Source organism: Bos javanicus, chromosome 17 (genome assembly GCF_032452875.1).
Source record: "Bos javanicus breed banteng chromosome 17, ARS-OSU_banteng_1.0, whole genome shotgun sequence".
Classification (NCBI taxonomy): domain Eukaryota; kingdom Metazoa; phylum Chordata; class Mammalia; order Artiodactyla; family Bovidae; genus Bos; species Bos javanicus.
This window is the reverse complement of record NC_083884.1, coordinates 57,076,376-57,084,725: the sequence shown is the minus strand read 5'-3', so window position 1 is coordinate 57,084,725 and position 8,350 is coordinate 57,076,376. Positions and strand designations below refer to the sequence as shown.

Below are 8,350 nucleotides of genomic sequence, written 5' to 3'. Positions count from 1 at the left end.
TTTTTTTTCTCATTAACTGAATCAAGTGTTTCATTCTATCTTTTAAAACCAGCACATCAGTGCAGTCAGCCATTCTACTTAAAATGTCCATTTTACCCTCACATCAACCCTAGTCTTACCCCATTTTACAGACAAAAAAATTGAGACTCAGAGAAGTTAAGTCAGTAGACCAAAACCACTCAGTGAACACAAGGTTTTTTTTTTCTGATTGGTGTTTGATTACAAATCTTATATTTTAACAAAGTAAGGAGGAACTGTTGATGGTTTGGGGGCATGGAAATAACATATCAGAACCCTGTTGTAGAAAGATAAATCTGAAAGTGTTGCTGTGAGGTGTGTGGAATCAGGGAAAGCTGGAGGCATGAGAACCAGTTTATGAACAAGGTGAGGGGGTTCTGAATGAGGCTAAATGAAGACCAAGTATGTTACTGCCTCACCCTCTGTAGTTACTCACCTATGAGGAGACAATTACAAATAACAATCCCATTCTTGACTTGTGCATGCCTCTGCCAAACTGACTAGCCAACTCTTCCATTACCGTTGGATATGACTTGAAATATTTAGCACTGGTTCTAGATCTTTAAAATTTTTTAAATTTAATTAATTTCTTTTTGGCCATGCTGAGTCTTCTTTGCTGTGCAGGGCTTTTCTCCACTGTGTCAAGCAGGGGCTACTCTCCAGTTGTGGCATGAGGGCTTCTCTTGTAGCACATGGGCTCTAGAGTGTGCTGGCTCAGCAGTTGTAGCACATGGGCTTAGGTGGCCCAAGGCATGTGGATCCTCCCAGGCCAGGGATTGAACTCATGTCCCTTGAATTGGCAGGCAGATGCTTAACCACTGGACCACCAGGGAAGTCCTGGTTTCAGATATCATGGGTGTTTTTTGTGTGCCTCAGTTTACCCATTTGGAAAGTGGAAATGACAATGCCTGCTGTAGCTATCTCATAGACAGTCTATAAAGAAATGCATGGGAATGTAGTTTTAAAAGTTTAAATCATCAACTTGATATTCGGGTTTACTGTAAATTGAACAAAACAAACAAGAAGCACTCATTTAAACTTCAATTTCATGATTGATTCTTGGAGTCTTAATTTTATAAGTTAGAAACTTCGGTTGTTAAAGGATGAGGTAGTGGAAACAGATTGGAAGATAGATTTTCTGGTATTGTGGTTTCCATGGTCACCAACTGGCAGGCATCAACCACTGGCTGAAATACAGATAAATAAGAAAATGATTGCAAAGTGCTTTACACGGTGCCTGGCACATAGTAAACAATCACTGTACATGACATCAGAGTCACTGCCTCTGTAAAAGCAGCCTAGACAGAGAAGTTTCCTGAGAAAAGCACATGCGGAGTTCCTTCCTCCTTCGCGATGCTCCAGCCTGAACATTCTAAGATTTTGAAAGGTTCAGACATTACTTTGCCAACAAAGGTCCGTCTAATCAAGGCTATGGTTTTTCCAGTGGTCATGTATGGATGTGAGAGTTGGACTGTGAAGAAAGCTAAGCGCCGAAGAATTGATGCTTTTGAACTGTGGTGTTGGAGAAGACTCTTGAGAGTCCCTTGGCCTGCAAGGAGATCCAACCAGTCCATTCTAAAGGAGATCAGTCCTGGGTGTTCTTTGGAAGGACTGATGCTGAAGCTGAAACTCCAGTACTTTGGCCACCTCATATGAAGAGTTGACTCATTGGAAAAGACCCTGATGCTGGGTGGGATTGGGGGCAGGAGGAGAAGGGGACGACAGAGGATGAGATGGCTGGATGGCATCACCGACTCAATGGACGTGAGTTTGAGTGGACTCCGGGAGTTGGTGATGGACAGGGAGGCCTGGCGTGCTGCGATTCATGGGGTTGCAAAGAGTCGGACATGACTGAGCGACTGAACTGAGCTGAACTGAAGGCAGTGAAACTTTAAGCTAAGCAATGGGAATTGTAAGGAATTTGATTTGTGGATTCCTTCTTATTCTGAATCAACTGTATGATGGGGATTCACCCTTCCTGGTTCCTTTGTCTTGTTTAGGACATCTTTGTGTATTTCAAGTTCAAGACATGCTCCTGTATTGTCTTTTAGAAACTATCTTTTTTCCCCTTTCACATTCAGATTTACTATCCACCTGGAATTGATTTTTATGTATAGTATGAATTAGAGATCAAGATTCAGATTTTTCCATATGTATGGCCAATTGACCCAGCACCATTTATTGAAAAAGCCATAGTTTCTGCATTGCTCTCCTATGGCATCTCTTTTATAAATTAGGTGTCCTTACATGTGTGGATTTGTTTCTTAGCTCTCAGTGCTGTTTCACTGGTCTATTTATCTTTCTTGTATCAAAGCACGCTCGCTTATTTTCTCTGGCTTTATAATAACTCCTGATCTCCAGTAGTGAAAATCATCTGACTTTTTCTTCCTTGTGATAATTTTGGCTCTTTGATTTTCCACATATATTTTAGAATTGCCTTGTAAATTTCCACCAAAACAAAAACTTGCTGGAATTATTAGGATTACTGTCTCTAGATCAATTTGATGAGAGATGATGTTTTTATAATAGATTCATTTTTTTCACAACTCTATGAGATAGGTTCTATTGTTATCCCCATTGACAGATGCATCCCTCTTTGGTACCAGAGGCACAAAAATATAAACTAATCTCGTGGCCTGTAAGGAGGAAGGATGCCCCACCTAGAGATGTATTATCTCTGACATTGTTTAGAATTACTGACTCATGGTAAACATATAAAGTTGGGTGATTGTAGTTAGTCTTATATTGCTTTTAAATTCTCTTTTAACCATGCACACTCTTATTCTTTGTGGGTGGATCACTCTTAACTGCCCTTGGCCTGCCTCTGACTTAGTCCCATCAATTTGATTCACCTATGCAAAACTTCAGTTTGAAGATGAGCAATGCTGGTACACAGATATGAGTGGACTCCATGTTTGAATGATCATGGTGGCAGACCCACCCAACTTTTTAGGAGCAGCATTGGCAGGGGGTGGTGTTTTAAACTCAGAGTGACTAATATTAACTGAAGTGTCTGTAATGAGTAATGGTAGCAGTTGTCTGTGCTGATAAGGTAGAGATTGGGTTTCATTTCTGGCCGTATCATCCCTGATCATGATCCTTTCATCTTCATCGGAGATGCCAGAAACTTTTTTTTTTTTTGAAATGTATTTATTTTAATTTTGGCTGTGCTAGGCCTTCATTGCTGCTCGTGGGCTTTCTCTAGCTGCCGTGAACAGGCGCAGCTCTTCGTTGTGGTGCACAGGCGTCTCATTGCCATGGTTTCTCTTGTTGCAAAGCGCAAGCTCTACGCACATGGGCTCAGTAGTTGTCATGCACAAGCTTAGTTCCTCTGTGGCATGTGGGATCTTCCTGAACCAGGGATTGAACCCATGTCCCCTTCATTGGATTCTTAATCACTAGACCCTAGGAACTTCTGGGTGTTACTGCAATTTTTTTTTTCTGTTCAGTTGGTTGTGGTACTATGATTATTTGCAAATAATGGGTGGATAGAGATATTTTGTTTTTATTATTAGTCATGCCTCCTCTACTCAGTTTGTATGCTGCCATCTTTCTGCACCACATGCTGTCCTAGACTTCCAGAACACCACATCTTGTCCAGCCCACACATGCCAGACACCTGCTTATCTGGAGCCAAGGATTAGACAAATATCCATTAGGACCTGTATTGTCAAGCTGGAGGGTAACAAACGGTGTTTCCTTATGTAGTGGTTGACGTGTTCAGGAGCCCTCCAACTCTCCTCCATTTGGTGAATGTTAAATAACGTGAGGACGGAGCCAGCACAGTGCTGGCTAAAAGACCAATAAATAAGGCTATAGACATGGGAAAACGGCAAAACCTTCCCGGGAAAGGTTTCCTGGCCCAAGGTACCATTAGTAATGCTGCTATTTGTAATCATAATAAAAATAAAACTAATAGGAAAATCACGTTGAGACAATTCCACTGCCTACTGGATTTTTAATTTTCTTGAAGATGCCAGAGGTAATCTTGAGGCCATTATGTCTAAATGAGGCATATTATAAAAGGCTTGCAAAGTCCAAACTGCTTTTACAGCCATTAATTAGCCATACTTCCAAATAGGCCCAGAAGATTAAGCTTGAGTATGGTCTCTGGTCTCTAGAATGGGGTCACAGTATGCAGAGAAGTCAGCTATCATTGGTTCAAGCTAAACTCTGCTGCCTTTCTCTCTCATTTAAGCTCGGTTCAGATCCTCCAGTGGAAAAGGCAATGGCACCCGACTCCAGTACTCTTGCCTGGAAAATCCCACGGACGTAGGAGCCTGGTGGGCTGCAGTCCATGGGGTCGTGAAGAGTTGGACACGACTGAGCGACTTCCCTTTCACTTTCATACATTGGAGAAGGAAATGGCAGCCCACTCCAGTGTTCTTGCCTGGAGAATCTCAGGGACGGGGGAGCCTGGTGGGCTGCCGTCTATGGGGTCGCACAGAGTCGGATACGACTGAAGCGACTTAGCAGCAGCAGCAGCAGCAGATCCTCCCGGGTGGAAAAATAGGGGCGGGGCCGACAAGGGGAGGGGCTAGTAGGGGCGGGGCCAGCACGCAGCCATCAGCGAGCAACAGTTATGGCAACAAAAACCGTTAGCTGTACCCTTAGTGTGAAGCCCTCAGCACTCGACTGTTAGCCACTACTTACCTTTGGAGAAGGAAATGGCAACCCACTCCAGTATTCTTGCCTGGAAAATCCATGGACGGAGGAACCTGGTAGGCCACAGCCCATGGGGTCGCAAAGAGTTGGACACGACTGAGCGACCTCACTTTTTCTTTTCAGATCGTCGGGAGTGTAAAAATAGGGGCGGGGCCAGTAGGGGGCGGGACCAGCACGCAGCCGTTAGCCAGTGACCGTTGCTGCAACCTAAACCGTTGGCTGGACCCTTAGCGTGAAGCCCTCAATGCTCGACTGTTAGCCGTTAGTTACTCTTAGTGGTCAAGCTCCCAACCTGGCAGTGATCCTCACGGCACAGAACGTGGTGAGAGGCGGATTGGGGCTGTCTCTCCCCCAGGATTTCTGGCCTCAGACAGCAGGTGAGCTGAGGGCCCAGGAACAGACCAACAGCTGCGTTCCACAGAGTTCTAGAACCCTTGCTGCAACTGCCCACTGGCCAGGCCCAAGCTTCAAAGCAGCCGTGAACCTCTCCCTCATCCCCACTTCCACGACCTAGTGGCAGTAGAGGTCTCCGAGGTCTCCAAGGTCTCTAAGTCCGAGCCGCCGAGCCCGTATTTGGGCGTCTTGAGGAGCCTGAGGGCCTGCTGCAGGGTCTCCCGGTGATGGTGGCTGAGCAGGGTCTGGAGACCTGGCTCTGATAATATTGTCCCCTGAAACCTGCCTCCTCATCTGGAGCTGGACGCTGATGGGAAGACCTGGGCAGGGTAATCTACCCTGTGCAGGGACCCCTCCTCTTAGCGGGCACCTGGACCTCAGAGCCTTGGGACTGTACTTGCTCTTGTCAGAACAGAGTAACGTTTGTTTTGGTGGAGGTTTATAGAACATTGTTATCTGAGGTGATCTGACTACAGAACAAAGCATCTGACATCAAGAAGCTTGCAACAACTAACCACACCCCCCTCTCACCCTTCCTATAAAAGGGCTTAGATGAAAGCTTTCCCGTAGTTACTGGTTAAGGCATGAGCCCCCCGTTCTCCTTGTGTGGCCCTGCACTAAACCTTTTTCTGCTCCAAACTCTGACATTTTGGGGTCATTTGGGCTCACTGTGCTTTGCACACACGGACTTTCATTCATAACAGGTCATTTCACATCTTGGTGCTGGAGTTGCTCTGCAATCATAACTACAGAACCTACTGGAGGACTGTAATATGGTTCAGTGTGTGGGAGGCACTTAGGAGAGTTTCTGGAACATCTGGGAGCTCTGGACAGGTATGTGTGGACATTATTATCTCGCTTAGGGCATAATCCCTTTGCTGCTGCATAGTATTCCACAGTGTGTCTGTTCCCCTGTAGACGGATGTTAGATCATTTCTTGCCTTTTGGCTCTTACAAGCAACTCTATTGAAAATCGTGTATCCCTCCTTGTGCATGTTGCATCTATCTGCATTTTCCTCTAGGAGAGTTGCCAGGAAGAGAGATGTCTGGATCCTAGAGCACATGCATTTTTTAGTTTTAATGAGTCCTGCCAAACAACCCTCCAAAGGTGATGAACCGAGGCGATCTAGTTCTTACCTGGTTGAATCTGCCTTTTTGGAGAAACCCAACCTCCTTCCTGCTCATTAAGCCGCATCTATTTTCAGAGCTCAGCTGACATCTCTGGCTGAGACCCTCTTCATTATTCCAGCTTTGCCTCCTCCAGCAGTCCCTTGCTGTGGTTTTTCTTCCTGACTCTTATTTAACATGGCCAAGTGCTTTTGGAATCCTGGGTAATAATGGCAGACAATGCGCGGGATGGAATGTGGAATTGGAGATGCTGAATGTAGCTTTTGTAAGGAGTCTTTGGCGTGATTTCAGCCTGAAATGGAGCACTTTGCACTCAGCCTAAATTGCCTCAATCACACCTGGCGTGCTGGGTGGATGGATATGCAGACTGGCTAAACGTTTTTCGGGAAGAGTACAGGCTGCTTTCTGTGACTTTGGAGGCGGGACACAAGGTCACCAGGCGGGCAGGGCACTGGGCTTCAAATAGCACTTTTCTTTCTGACTGGGGGTTTTAGCCAAGGAGTCCTCTAGTGTTCTCAGAGGGGGTGACTCCTCAACAGGAGAAAAGGAAATTTTGGCCATTTAGGGCCTAAACTGACCATCATAAAATCCACTTTATTTATTGTTATGTTTTGGAGGTGCTATATTTGCAAAACAAAAGCTCAAAGATTCTCTGAAAATCCAAATAAACACCAGAGTAGCTCCCTGGAGGCAGAGGTGGATTTGAAGCTGATATTTTCCCATTTCCTACAGTCTGCCCCCCTCCCTTGTCATGATTATAGTATTTGATCACCTGTCAGCTAGGGCCTCTAGTTTGCTCTATTTGCTTTCTCTGCCTGAAAATTTAAAAAGGTTTTGAAATAATTACCTGCAATGAGGGTTTGCATTCAAATGCTAATGAGATGGTGAAGTGGAGGGTTGGACACTAAATGTTTACATTAAAATGGAAATACAATCATCGATTTTTCTTGTAGGGCCTCCTGTCATTCAGTCCCTCAGTCTTGTCCAACTCTTTGTGACCCCATGGACTGCAGCATGCCAGTCTTCCCTGTCCTTCACTATCTCCCAGAGTTTGCTCAAACTCATGTCCATTGAGTTGATGATGCCATCCAGCCATCTCATCTTCTCATCTTTTGCCATCAATCTTTCTCAGCATCAGGGTCTTTTCCAGTGAGTCAGCTCTTTGCATTAGGTAGCCAAATGAAGTATTGGAGCTTCATCTTCATCAACAGTCCTTTCAATGAACAGTCAGGGTTAATTTCCTTTAGGATTGACTGGTTTGATCTCCTTGCAGTCCAAGAGACACTCAAGAGTCTTATCCAGCACCACAGTTCAAAAGCATCAGTTCTTTGGCACTCGGTCTTCTTTATAGTCCAACTCTCACATCCATACATGACTACTGGAAAAACCATAGCTTTGATTGTATGGACCTTTGTTGGCCAAGTGATGTCTCTGCTTTTTAACATACTGTCTAGGTTTGTCATAGCTTTTCTTCCAAGGGGCAAGCGTCTTAATTTTATGGCTGCGGTCACCATCCACAGTGCTTTTGGAGTCCAAGAAAACAAAACTTGTCACTGCTTTCACTTTTCCCCCCTTCTATTTGCCATGAAGTGATAGGATCAGATGCCACGATCTTAGTTTTTTGAATACTGAGATTAAGCCAGCTTTTTCATTCTCCTCTTTCATCTTCATCCAGAGGCTCTTTAGTTCCTCTTCACCTTCTGCCATTAGAGAGGAATCATCTGCATACCTGAGATTGTTGATATTTCTCTTGGCAATCTTGATTCCAGCTTGTGAGTCATCTAGCCTGGCATTTCACATGATGTACTCTGTATGTAAGTTAATAAGCAAGGTGACAGTATACAGCCATGATGTACTCCTTTCCAAGTTTGAAACCAGTCCATTGTTCCATGTCTGGTTCTAACTGTTGCTCCTTGACCTATATACAGGTTTCTCAGGAGACAAGAAAGGTGGTCTGGTATTCCCATCTCTTAAAGAATTTTCCACAATTTGTTGTGATCCACACAGTCAAAGGCTTTAGCATAGTCTATGAAGCAGAAGTAGATGTTTGAAATTCCCTTGCTTTTTCTATGATTCAATGGATGTTGGCAATTTGATTTCTGGTTCCTCTCCCTTTTCTAAATCCAGCTTGTACATCTGAAAGTTC

The 8,350-nt window shown here is 44.5% G+C and overlaps 1 long non-coding RNA gene across 1 annotated transcript; it reads right to left on the bottom strand.

Moving 5' to 3' along the window:
- Positions 1–1,070: 1,070 nt before the first annotated feature.
- LOC133228851 (uncharacterized) lies at positions 1,071–7,304 on the bottom strand. The gene is made up of 2 exons (XR_009730384.1): positions 6,214–7,304; positions 1,071–1,205 (listed from the first exon to the last, which is right to left on the bottom strand). It is a non-coding gene; the product is annotated as an uncharacterized LOC133228851 (long non-coding RNA).
- Between the last annotated feature and the right edge of the window lie 1,046 nt (positions 7,305–8,350).